This window comes from Lichenostomus cassidix, chromosome 9 (assembly GCF_008360975.1).
Source record: "Lichenostomus cassidix isolate B80296 chromosome 9, HeHo_3.0, whole genome shotgun sequence".
Classification (NCBI taxonomy): Eukaryota; Metazoa; Chordata; class Aves; order Passeriformes; family Meliphagidae; genus Lichenostomus; species Lichenostomus cassidix.
This window is the reverse complement of record NC_139490.1, coordinates 19,536,707-19,550,094: the sequence shown is the minus strand read 5'-3', so window position 1 is coordinate 19,550,094 and position 13,388 is coordinate 19,536,707. Positions and strand designations below refer to the sequence as shown.

At 43.0% G+C, this 13,388-nt stretch overlaps 1 protein-coding gene across 3 annotated transcripts in view; it reads right to left on the bottom strand.

Annotated features, from left to right (window-relative positions):
* Nucleotides 1-10,458, bottom strand: part of CAB39 (calcium binding protein 39) — a 41,808-nt gene extending 31,350 nt beyond the window's left edge. The window contains exons 1-2 of one of the 3 annotated variants that reach the window (XM_085069726.1): nucleotides 10,324-10,443; nucleotides 8,954-8,986 (exon numbers count right to left, since the gene is read on the bottom strand). The gene's annotated coding sequence lies outside the window, so the exon portion shown is untranslated. Of the gene's footprint in view, nucleotides 1-8,953; nucleotides 8,987-9,859; nucleotides 9,978-10,323 lie in introns of those variants that run through there. The other 2 variants (XM_085069725.1, XM_085069727.1) reach the window with 2 other exon arrangements.
* Nucleotides 10,459-13,388: the final 2,930 nt, after the last annotated feature.

Below are 13,388 nucleotides of genomic sequence, written 5' to 3'. Positions count from 1 at the left end.
GAGCAACCTGGTCTAGTGAAAGGTGTCCCTGTCCATGGCAGGGGGCTGGAGCTGGATAGTCTTTAAGGTCCTTCCCAACTTAAACCATTCAATGATTCTGTGATAAAATTATCTCCCTTTTAAACTAAATGACAGACTATTACTGAACTGATGATCAAATTTTGTGCCAAGATAATAAACAAGCAAGCAAAAAACCCCAGACCTTAAAGAATAAGTCACTCTGTTCTCCCAAGAAAAGAACCAGCCCAGGCAATACAGAAATTTCATATAAATAATTACAACATCACAATATACCTAAAATGGCTGTAAAAAAGTGTCCTTTACAAAGTTCCCCTAGATCACCTCTCTTTATTCTGCCAGTTCAAATGCTTGGTCTAAATCTCCAAAGTCACTAATGGATTAAATTCCTAATACATAAATCACACCACATCTCAACTACCAAGATAGGTGTGTTCCTTTGGGGCAAGGCAGATCACAGAGCATAGAAAGATATATTTAAGGGCACAGATGATGCATTCCAGGGTTAGGAGAACTATCCAAGTCACAGACCTTCAGGACAGATGAGGTGAGAGTCATAACATTTAACACCATGCCTTTGTGTTTCCCTTTTGTATATTTTGAGGCAGAGGCAGAAGAGTTTGAGCTTAACCATGAACCCCATGTTAAGAAATGCTCTGCAGCACAGGAATTAAAAAGGGTGAATGATCTAGACTGCTCCCAAAATGTGCTCAAGCTCTTGCCATGGCAACTTAAGTAAGAGTTCTTCTGACGACTCACAAGACACCAGTCCAAAGATCTATGTTACAGCAGAACACTTCAGCATACACACTCTGAAAAGCCAGATATTCCTGAGAAACCCGAGTCAAAATCCTTTCCCCTCCTGACGTCACCTGAGAGTTTCAGTCACTTAAAGTTACTGTATATTAAATGAAAACAATATAAACAATGTGTCAGATGTCTGTGATGATCTATCAGGTATGCTGATACATGCTACCTTTCATCTGCCTTTCTCTTTTTGGGGACACTTGAGTTCTCTTTCCAGGTAGACCCCCATCACACTAAGCAAATTTCTCTGCTTCCATCAGAGTAACAAATATAAGAAAATAACAACCTTGGGACAGGCAGGTTGAAAGTCTTCACAGAAAGTTTAACATTTAAATTTACTCCAGCCAAAACTCAGAAGATAATACCCTATAGTTCTTGCTCGCTAGTCTAAGATAAGTCGACCAAAACTTTAAAAAAGCATTTTTGCATTTACGAAAAAGGAAGCTGGGGGGACCACCACAGCAGAAAGATATCTTTCCAAAACAAAGACTTCCCAACTGATTTGGCTTCAAGGCAACTTGCAATAGCTGTTGTAGATATGACTCTCCAAGGCAGAAGAGCCCTGAGGGGTCACAAAATGCAAAGGAAACCAGCACTGTTGATATCCTGTAGAGGAGTCAGCACCTCTCCTGAAACACACGGACAGGCCCACAAATGAAGAGCTCACTGAGAGCTACCTGCCCACAGACAGCAAGTGAGAAACAAGGTCTGCTCCAAGAAGTGACTAATATTAGGTCAACTAACATGGTGGGAAGCACCTCAGAGGGACAGTTCCCTTATCTAGTCTGATAAGAAGAGCTGGACTCGAAAAGGGACCTACTGAAATGTTTCACAGTACTAAAATAGGAGCTCCCAGTTTTCCTCTAATGCAATTACTGTGCAATGCTTCTAAGAGAAACTTGAACACTACAATAGAAATTTCCATCTCTACAAGTTTACCGAAGGAATGATCACATATATCTGAAATGCATGAAAAAACATTCTGAAGAACAACAGGTCTTCTAAAGGGCTGACACCAAGCTCAGGTGGAAATACGTGCATCCTAGCTGATGCCTATACTCCTAACACTGTGCATTTTTACTTACTTCAGTTAGGTCAGTATCCTTAGGGCTATGTAGAAAAACTAAACAAAGCCCCACAAGACTTCAAATTATTAATTGGTGCATCAGCTTAACATAATTTTATTTAATTAGGGATTATAAAAAATATTTAAATAGGAGTTTACAGCAGTACGTCATCACTTTCTATATCACTAAGAGGCTTCAATCAAGGGCTCTTAAATCAAATGATCAAACAGTCCAGAAATCAAAATTCACACCCTCAGTAAACTCCAAAGTTATTAAACTTTTTTTTCAGAAAACCTCTTTTCTATGCTAAAACATTTCTTTTAATTGCAACAGTGAGTCAAAAGAACCCATAAGTCTCAAAAAAATCTATACTGCAGTTCCATTTTTAACACTAAAACTAATCAACACATTGGGAAAATGCTAAATTTAAGAAGAAAGTAAGGTTATGCTTTCATCAGTCTGGTTTAATACTGTAAGCTAAAGCTCTGACTGCAGTCAAAATGTACCACTGGTTATGAATTCTACAACAATAGAATCACAAAATTGTTTGGGTTGGAAGGGACTAGCCCAGGTTGCGCTGAGCCCCATCCAACCTGGCTTTGAGCACTACCCAGACATGAGGTGCCCCCAAAGAAATATCCCCAGCTCTCTGCCTGTCCTCACAGGAGATGTACACCACCCTCTGACCATCTTGTGGCCTCCTCTGAATTCTCCCCAGCAGGTGTCCACATCCTTCTCATGTTGGGGGGCCCAGAGCTGAATGCAGCACTGCAGCTGGGGTCTCACTCGTGCAGAGCAGAGGCAGAGAATTCCCTCCCTCGCCCTGCTGCCCTGGTTGTGATGCAGCCCATAAACTGTAATAGAACCTTTACATTCTCTAAAAATTACAAAAATAAAAGGCATACACTGACAATTTTGGAATCTGACTAACCATCCATTAGAAACAGAAGTAAATAATGGGATTTCACAGAATTCGGATGTATTGAAATCTATTAAAATAATTCTTCTCTACTAAGTTCAACAAAATAAAGTGTGAAAGACTTTATGGATTTTCAAACTATCCCTTTTAGCTCCTAAAATACAGATTTTTATTTTCCCTTCACAGTCCTTTTAAAATTAATTTAGCTTGGTTATCTAATTTAGGGACTTGCTCAAAGTCTGGATTTTCTGAGTTTTAGTATAAATCGCAGAAGCATCAATCCCTGAAACAACACTGAAAGTTAGAGTACCATAATGAATACAAGTGACAAGGTGTAGAACCTTCTATTGTACTTACTAGCATTTCTCAAGGCCTGTTAGTAATTCCGAAAATTAAAAATAGCCTATTTAGAGAGAAAAGTTTCTGCATTTCTGGCCTGCATTTCGTTGGTTCTCCTTGTTTGCTAAAGAGCTCAAGAACAGCTACTTCTGAAACACAGATTTGACATTTCTTCCTAGATTTGATACTGTTAAGTCCTCAACCTGCACAAACACTGTCAGTGCTAAAAGGAGAGCAGAACTACTCTTCAGACTCCACTCTGAGACCTTATCCAGTGCAATTCCTAAGGAAAGCAAAGAGCCCTGCATGGTCAGCCTTAAAGCAAGAAACGAATCCATCTTTGTTGGATGTAAACTATACATCCAGGCCTATATGGCCGTTAATATTTTTTTTTTTTTAACATATCAACACAGACATACGTATGTGAGTTCCCAGACAATAATTAAAGCTCACTAAACAGTTCATTTCTCTTTCAGAGAGAAAACAGAACGTAGCAAGGAATAACTACAAACACAAATTAAGAAGCTTGGGAGTTGAAGAGTCTTTGGTTTTTCTAGGTTAAAAAAAAAAAAGAAGAAAATTGATATGTAATTCTCTCACAGAATTTAAAACTTAAATACATCTGTAAGTTTGTCATCACACACAAATGCCCTGAAGTTTTCGTGACTTTTGCAGAAAATATTCCATAACCTTGTAATGAAGAGCTCTTCTGGATCTAATGATATTAAATCTGTCACCATAACATGAGTTAAGGGTAACACCAGTCAGACAGCACAGCTATGCCAGGACTCTGCCCAAAATGTTCTGTGAATGGATGCAGCTCCTGAGAGAAAAGCTGTTTACTCCAGCTCCACCCTATTACAGAGTTAGTAGAGTTTGGATATTGCTCAATGTCAATTACAGACATAAAACGGAACTATGTTAGTCAATTCTGATGAGTCAATCTACTGCTTTTCTTAGAGATTACAAATCTAAATAATCACCTCCAGAACAGCACTTGTTTAGCCAACATAGACTATTTTCAAGAAGCTGCCTTTGCTCTCAATCATTACTCCTGTAATTCATGGAAAAAGACTATTTGCCCTGACTGAAGCTTGTCTTTGCTTTCAATCACATTTTAAGACAACCTGAACTTCTCAGGTTCACATCTGAACCCTCAAGTCCAACACCCAACACTTCCAAGATTTAAGGTTTTCCAATTATCTTGATTTTTTTAGTTTTCCTCAGCTGTACTCTTTTTAAGAGAAGCCTTCATTCATTCCACTGACAAACTATACCAGACTACAAAAAAAGGCAAAATTTCCATAGGAACTTTTTTAAAGCTGGAAAGCAGGCAACAAGGCAGGTAACAGCAAAACCAGGTCCCTCAGACAAGACTCCCAAGTACTGCCTCAGGCAACAGAATTCTATCCCAAATCTTCCTTTCTCATTAGGCAACATATAACCCAGGTGCCTAACGTGGTCAGTGCTTGAGTGTTCATCCTCTTCTGGAAGCCCAAAATGAGATTCCAAGGCTAACAACCAAGAGCACAGCATCGGTTCAGGTGCCTGGATGACAAATGTCACTGCAAATGCACTGGAACAGCACAGCTCATCTCCAACTGCCCTTTCAGAAAGTTACATATCTCCTAGCTGTCCAGGGCAGGTGCCTTGCAGTATCTAAAGTAAAACTAGGTATCTGTGTTTAGGAAACTGGATTTCACATCACAAATGGGTGTCACTGGAAAAAGTCTGGGAAGTGTGTGTTTATCAAGTGCTCCACCAGACAACACACACAACATCACACACTTAAAGAGAAGAGGAAATTCTCTGTGCTTAAGCATCACTCCCTGAAAAAAAGGGGAATAAGCATCATACTGCTGAAGAACACTGTAAAACGCGCTGTCATTAGTATCTGTGAATCAAAGAAAAACCCCCAAGGACCTGGATCCTCGTGTCTTCTGAGAACTGAGTTTTATGCAGTAAAGCAAGAGACACAGCAACTAAACAAGTGCGTGCAAAGGATGCATGTGCACTGAGCTGAAAAAAAATGGAAACAATCACATAAACTTTCTGTACCAAATCAGTATAAGCAAACTGAGGTTCTGGGTATTTGCTAATTTTTGAGAGATTCACTTTGCTTTCTCAACATTTGTCTAATATAGTACCAAGTATACACAAAGTCTTTATCAAGAACTGTGCCTCAAGTGACCTCCTCCAAGGTATCCCTTTAAAAAAGTCTCCTGAGAAGTTTCTCCATCACTACCAAACTCCAGTCAGAAGAAACTTAGGACTTGAATAGCAGGTGTGACAGGTTAGAAGAACCATGCATTCATGAGCTGTGTGGGAGAGACTTCTCAGGCATCCCTGTGTTACATTCAGCGCATGTCTGCATCACTAAGGTCTCTTTTAGAATAAAACCCTCCACATTTTCTTTGCTAAAATTTTACATCTCTCTGAACAGACTATGCTCTTATTTATTCTTTGTCTATACATGATATTCAATCAAGTCATCATGTTATGTGGTGGTTAATTTTATAAACCATTACAACACATCCAACAAACAAAAAAAATGTTCTGACATCTAGTAAAAGGAGTATCATCTACCAGAGCAGTAACTTCATATGTAACAGTCAAAAGTAAAATACTGTAACACAAATAACTTTTGCCTCATTTCTACAACTGTAGCAAAATCTCCTGAAACTGCTTACCCAGAGAAGAGCTCAGAGCCTCCACTGCAGCAGGATGCTCTGAATGTGTGTGATCAGCACACACATCTACCACTCCATACAAGGTGTCACTGATAACTCAGTGTCTGTGGACTTTTTTTCAAAGCGAGTTTCTCAACAGATGAGCTGAGAAGCTGGTGTGCCACTGAATGAATATTTGGAAAAATATATCCATTCATGGGAGGTTTCCCAGGTGTACTCTTGGCCAGGAAAGTAAAGAGAAAATGACAGAGAAAGTTGCACAGTCTGGATGCAAGAGCTGGCTGGGGCATCAGAGGGACCTTCCGCAACACTCTGTGCTTGCTTTCCTCTTTCTACGCCCTGCCATGCTTTACTCAAATGCCAATAAATAAAACAATGAAAACTTCTCAGAAAGCGTTAGACGTCAAGCTATCTCTCTGGGCAGCTAGAAAAAGATCACACATTCCACATTTCTGGAAACACTTCTCAATTTTTTTCATTCTGTGTTTTAACACAGATAAACTTCAAAGGAGATATGGCATTTCACACATGAGTGACTGAACACAAGCACTGTTCTCACAGTTGCATACATTCAACTCCCTGAAAAGCTGACAAATTAATTCTAATTTAATTTATAGCCAAGTTCTATCTTAGCTATTTTTAAGTCTCATGTTTCAAATCTTGCAGGATTTGCAGTTAAACTTATAGTAACATTCTCTTAGTTGGAAAAAACGATTTGTTTTCAATAAAGACTGACTTAAAAAATATGCAACAGGGCAAGGATCAAAAGCAGCACAGAGTAACTTCTCACTGATGCAGCCATTTCCCACACTTGGCAGTATACCTGAATGTTTTAAAACATCCAACGTTTTTAACATCTAAGTAGTAACTCATAAATATCTTCATCCAAAGATGTTTGTGAACTTAGAAAAACATCTTACACTAATACTACAGTTCTTGACTAATTATAACTCACCAATTTTTGAACTGTCTTGCTATATTTAACTTTTTGGTGATGAATTCTCTGAGTGTTTTAAGGGGAGGGAAGGATTACAGAGCAGACAGATCTTAGAAAGGAACTTGGAATTTACCTACAAGTAGCAGATTTTCAATAAACAGAAAGATTAGCTACAACATTCAGCAATATCCCCCAGAATTTCATGCCTTTGTGGATAGGCTTAATATTTGCTTCCTTTTAGTGAATTTGAAATCAACAGTCAGGAACTTTTTGCAGTGTCTTTTGATTATATCAAGCATAGCTAGAATACTCAGACCAAGGGAGTTAGAAAGCAAATTGCAGTTGTTTATTTAAACCTAAGCAACTGACTTCCTAAATTAACACTGTCTGAAAAAAAGAGGCCATGAAGGCTGTTGAGGAATGACCACAGTTATTCCTGTAAACACACAGAATTTTGGCTGCTTCCAGTTTGGATCAATCCTGAATACAAGCCTTTATAAGGAGCATTTAAATAAGGGCAAATGAATGTGTTATTTTATCACAAGGTGCAATAAGGAAAGCACATAAATCTGCTCAGGCTAAAGAAAGACCAAACTCACATGACACCAGTGTAAGCCTTAGGTACTCCTGATAGTGTATTTAACAGCCCAGCTCAAGTCCTTTGAAATAATTCAAGACAGCCTCATCTTCTAATTTAACCTTTGTGTTTGCACTTCAGGGGTAGAGAGATATCTCAGCATAAAGTTTCACCTTCTCACTGCAGACATTCAGCTTCCTTCTGGCTCACACCTCTGCACTTTGTGGTGCCAGAAGCATGGTATTGAGAGAAAACATGGGCAAAGAGAGAATTAAATATACAACATTTCAACTGTACAATGGAGAAATTACAATATCTGAAAAATATTCAACTCATATTTTTCCTTTGCACACTATTTACATAAATAGCTGCAGGCTGTTGTGGAACTATTAATTTTGAAGGAGCAGATGAGTCAAATCTTATTTTTGATAGGTAACTGCAAGATGCCTCCAATTAGACAAAGATAATCATACTTTAATAGTTGCTCTTGTAATTAAACCATATTACAAAGTGTCACAAGTACAGAAAAGCAGAGCCAGAAGGGAATTCAAAAGGCCAGAAGGGAATTCTTCCTGCCCCCTGCTTCAAAACAGCACCAGCTATTAGAGCACTTTTCTGAAACTCTACCCAAAAAATCATTATTTTAGCAAGTGTCTAAAGCTTCTAAAGTGCATACAGAGATTATCAGCTTTCAGAAGTATTTTACACAAAAATTAGGCTGCAAACAAGTCATGTAAAAAATCTGCAAAAACTCAACAAAGGAATTATTCAGAAGAGAAGACACTGGCCAGTAATTCTCATATTCACCAAATGCCATAAAAGGCCCTAGGAAGTGCAGTACATATAGGGCAACAGTCAAGTCTCATTCAAATACCAGCCATTAATTAATGAGAGCTAGATTAGCTTCCACGATAGAATGCAAAATAGATACCATTCCCTCCTGAATAAACCAATCAAGGAATTCCAAGAGGTGTAGTTTTAATATTATCACACCCCACTGGGAATATACATTTGTCTGGGCTTGATAATACCCAAAGAGCATAATTATCTCTCAAAGACATACTGTCACAAAGTATTACTCAACTGCTGCTTATATTTAGTCTCCTTTATTTGTAAATACATGTATTTTTGAAAATATTAATCTTGTTTTATAATCCCCCCACCTACAACCGGGCATTAAACACACACAGAACACATCAAAATTTCAGAACTCTGTGTCAATATAGAGCAAACTCAAGAGGAAAAAAAAAAAAATCAATGCTATCAGCATTCAGAAACATTCAGCAGCGTGCTAGTCCATATGTACAAACTCACATTCTAAGACTTTATGCTGTTTGGTCCCAACACCACCATACACAACTTCCTCCTACCCCAAGGTACTTCTTTCTCACCAAGGAAAGCCCCAACGGCAGGTACATCACACTACAACTGAGATCCACATTCAATACAAACAAATTTAAGCCAAGTATACCCTAGCTGGCTGACCCAGTAGTTTCTCACACCACAGGAAAACTATGAACCTACTGTGAAATACAATATTCTTACAACAGTGAGTCCATGGCAGACAGAAACCTACCAAGACACCCTTAAGCCACTTACAGATCAGATAAGCTGCCAATTGTTACAGGACAACTGAAAACAAACAAACAAAAAAATCAAGTTATTTCTGAGCCCAGAAGAGGTACTACACTTATTCTACTTCCCAAAATATTTCTTGCCCATTTTTTCCCTCTGCAGTTAAGGCACATGCCACATCAACTGGTATTAGGTAATAGCTATTAATTAAAGGTACACAGTGTTTTAAATAGCAAAAATCTATTATTTAAAAGCTTTGATACCAAGGTGCAAACTCAGGATGTTAAATTTCCTCTGACTACATGAGCTCTCGGTGTTAAAAAGGAAGACACACTTCCGGATGAACCACACTGCTAAGGGTCTTGAATTAAGAGTTTCTGACAGGTAAGTTTAAAATATCCCACATGCTGGCAATACTTTACAACATTTTGATGTTAATCAAACTTCATTTCTGATCTACACTGAAACTGTTCTTCCACGCATTGTTATTTGCCTCACTGAAACTGAAGAGCCTAGGTCATGTAATTTAATCTTTGACTCATCATGCAAATGAAATCACACCATTCCCACAAGACAGCATATAGGTTTTAAATAAATCCTGGGCACCTACATCATCCCTCACCAAAAATAAAAATTTTAAAAATTTTTAAAACATCAAAACCGGATACACCCTAACGTCAGGACCAGTAGCATTCCACATATTTGCACGAAAAAAAACCAATGACAAAACTTTTGTTATTCTCCAGACCAGAGAGCTCACGCTGTGTTAGCTATCCGTGGGGCAGTCTGCGAAGAAAGCAGGCTCTCGGCAGCGCTCACGCACAGCCACCGCTGCGGAGGCCTATCGGGGCTGCAACAGGAACAACAATTGTAGGAAGAGGCCTCAGCCCGGACCCCGAGAGGCCGCGCAGGGCAGTGCCGGCTCCGCACCTCCGGCCGCCCCGCAGCAAGGCCCGAACAAAGAGCGCTGGGCGCCGGGAGCGGCCCCGGCCCGCTCGCCGGGACAGCGCTGCCTCCTCGGGAGCGGCTCGGGCGCTGCGGTTCGCTGCGGGGCGAGCCGTGCGCGGCTCTACGTTGGTCGTTGCCCGGGCTCGGCGTCCGAGGAGCTCGGGGAGCGGGGCGCTGCCGCACGGGAAGCGCAGCCCCGGCCGTGCCCTTCCCCTCGGGCTGCCCGGCCGTGCCGCACGGCACCCCCGGAGCGGCGGCAGCGATCCCGGACCTGCCCTCTGCCCGGGCCGGCGGGACTCAGCCGGTCCCTCCCGACGCCGAGCGGAGAAACGGGCCCGGAACGCGGCGGGCACCGGCCGGGCCGCGCTGCCCGCAGGGCACGGCCCGGCCCCGCGCCGGACAATGCCCGCAGCCCTCGCCCCCCGCACCCCCGCTTTCCTCGGTACCTGTGCGTCCGGCGGGCCCCGCCCGCCCGCGGCGGCTCTCGGCTCCGGCGCTGCGGCTGCGGCAGAGGCGGCACGGCCCCGGCTGCCCGGCCCGTCCCCCCCGCCCCGCGCTCCGCGGCGTCGCACCGGCCCGTCCCTCCCCGGCCGCGCTTCCGCCCGCGCCCGCCCGACAGCGCCCCCTGCCGGCGCGGAGGACCGCGGGCGCCGCCCACGCCGAGCGGCCTGGAGCCCTCCCCGCGTGTTCGATATTTCCTCACTTCATTGCTCATCCCTGGTGCTGTTTATCATATTAGAGTCACACAGTCACCAGGCTTGGAAGAGAGCTTTAAGATCATCCAGTCCAACCATCCCCCCAGCACTGCCACTGTACCCCTAAGCCACTAAACCACATTGCCCAGCACCAGGTCTAGATGCCTCCTGAGCACCTCCAGGGGTGGTGACTCCACCAGCTCCCTGGGCAACCTGTTCCAGTGCCTGACCTCCTGAACAGCAAAAAATTTGTTTCTAATACTTAATCTGAATCTCCTTTCTCAGCTTAAAGCCATTTCCTCTGGTCCTCTCACTGCAGACACAGCAGGAGAGCCCAGCCCCATCTCACTACAACCTCCTGCCAGGGAGCTGTACAGAGCAATGAGGTCCCTCCTGAGTCTCCCCAAGACCAAACAACCCCAGCTCCCTCAGCCACTCCTCATAACACAAGTTTTCTAAACCTCTCACAAGTCTTGTTGTCCTTTGCTGGACACATTCCAGCACCTCAATGTCCTTTTTAAAGTGAGGGGCCCAAACCCACACACAGAACTCGAGGTGTAACCTATTCCTTTATTCTTTATTAGTAGTTAACAGTCTTTGTAATCATGATTTAAATTTTATTAGTTGGTATTTATTCATTTGTTACTTGTATTTATTATTCTTTTCATCATTTTTATCCCACTCTGCCCTGCCCTCCTGCAGACCCTTTACACTCCCTGTACTGTCACAAAACTTTGCCATGCCGTGACCCTCAGGGCTTCAGTGTGGAGTTGGAACTTGGCATCGTGCCTTGGACATGGGCTGATTGTCCTGATGCATCAGGTGCTGGTGAATTACAGTCTGGAGGTTGTCTGGAGGTTTTCTGCAGTCCCCATCATGGCATGGAAGGACTCCAGACTGGTTTTGTGTCCCTGTACATAATAGTCATCTATTATTGTCACCATGACAAATGCAAATTAGCCTGGATGGAGAAAAGCCCACAACTCTCCCAGCACAGATCAAGTTGATACCGTCCATTAGTGTGGTATAATACAACATTTAAAGCAGAAAATACATTTCTAATGGAACAAATAATGAATTTCTCACAAGCCTTGATGAAGCCTTGCCCCGGCAGGTCTGATGCAATACTGACATGAAGCAATGCATGGAAGCAGGGGGACCTGCTTTCCTAAAATGTATGTGAGCTTCTCATAAACCAACAGCTTCTATCTTCAGCTTCTTTTTGATTACATGTCTCCACATCCCTTTGCTGCACTTCCCTGTCACATTACTGGGGAGGGTTTGGGTTGGGCTTTTCCATGCTGTAATGTATCCCTGCAGCAGTGTGCTGCTGCTGTCAACCCCACGTGTCACAGCTCCCTTGTTGGTGAACTCCACATGTTGGTGGGCAGAGCTGCCTCTTGACCTCTCGGGGGTCTTCTTGAACCCACCTGCTTCAGCAGCTGTGTGCTGCAGCTGGGACATGTGTGTCTGACCACCCTTGCAGCCATCCCTGCATTCACAGCATGGGAGCACAGAGGGGCAGGCACTGGGCAGTGGAACTGAGTGGCTGCAGCAGCACTGGCTGCACAGGGATAATTCCCTGGACAGGCACCACGGGATCCAGGTCCAGCCTGGCAGCATGCTGGTGCCATGGGGGTTGCTGCCCCAGCCACCCCTGCCAGGCTCAGCACCTCACAGGACAGGACATTGGGGTGTAAACAAGTGTCTGTCTGTGTATATTATATATTAATAAATACTTGCTAGTATCCCTCAGATATATACTTGCTGTTATGTAAAGATGTAAGAGATGCAGCAGCACTGGACCTGAAGCAGGTGTGGCTCATGTGAGGTGACAGGATCTCGATGGTCACCTGCACCCACAGCATGCAGTCAGCAAAATGTTGGCAGCTCATATATCCCACTTGTGAGCTGGGAATAGTTGATTTCAAAGCCCACATGGAAAGGGTTTGTATGTCTGAGTTCAAACTGTTTACCCATACTTAGGCTAAAACCAATTAAGTTTAAACATAAGATTCATGGTACTGAGCAGAGAGAAGAAAGAGTTAAAGGCAAGTGCTGGTGCAGAGATTCAACACCATTTCCTGGAAAATAGACACTACTGCTTTATAAATGACCCATTGGAAAAGAGATCATGCAAGAAATGGGTTCAGTGCAAATACCATGCCTCCACACTGCAGAGAAATCCCTGAGCAGAGAGAGCATGATTTTTCTAAGCTCTTAGAAGCAGGAATTAAATACAGCATGTGAGAGTGCTCTTAGCACACTAACGATCTGCTAATTCACAGCCACGACTGAGAGATCCATTGTGAATTAATTAATCCTTGCAAATTGGGAACTGAGTAAACATTTAAAAAATCCAAGTTACTTCACTGGGAAAGAAATGATATTTAGAAAGGCAAGCATGCAGGTGCTTTGCTGAGGAGGGACAAATCTGAATGGGATCCTGGGGCTTTGTGCTGCTGGTGGGAGGCCCAGGGAGCCCTGCAGCTCAGCTCTAGCTCCTCTCATCACCATCCCACATCAAAGAATGGCAAAACTGGGGAAAAACAATGTCAGCCTGTGAAATGAATCCTCCTTCAAGCAGCTCTGTTTTGCTCCCCTCTTTTCTTCCTTCAGGCCATACCTTGAGCAGAATGCCCGTTCCCACCTGGAATGCCATGGCAGCTCTCCAGGGCCCTGTAACCATTGCCTGCTTTATCCTCTCATTTCCACGGGACACATGTGCCCTTTCCCTTCAAAGGGCACTTCCTCCTGTCCCCCACTCTCCTGCTGTGGCAGCAGTGCCCAAGTGCCTCTCATCATGTCCCACACAG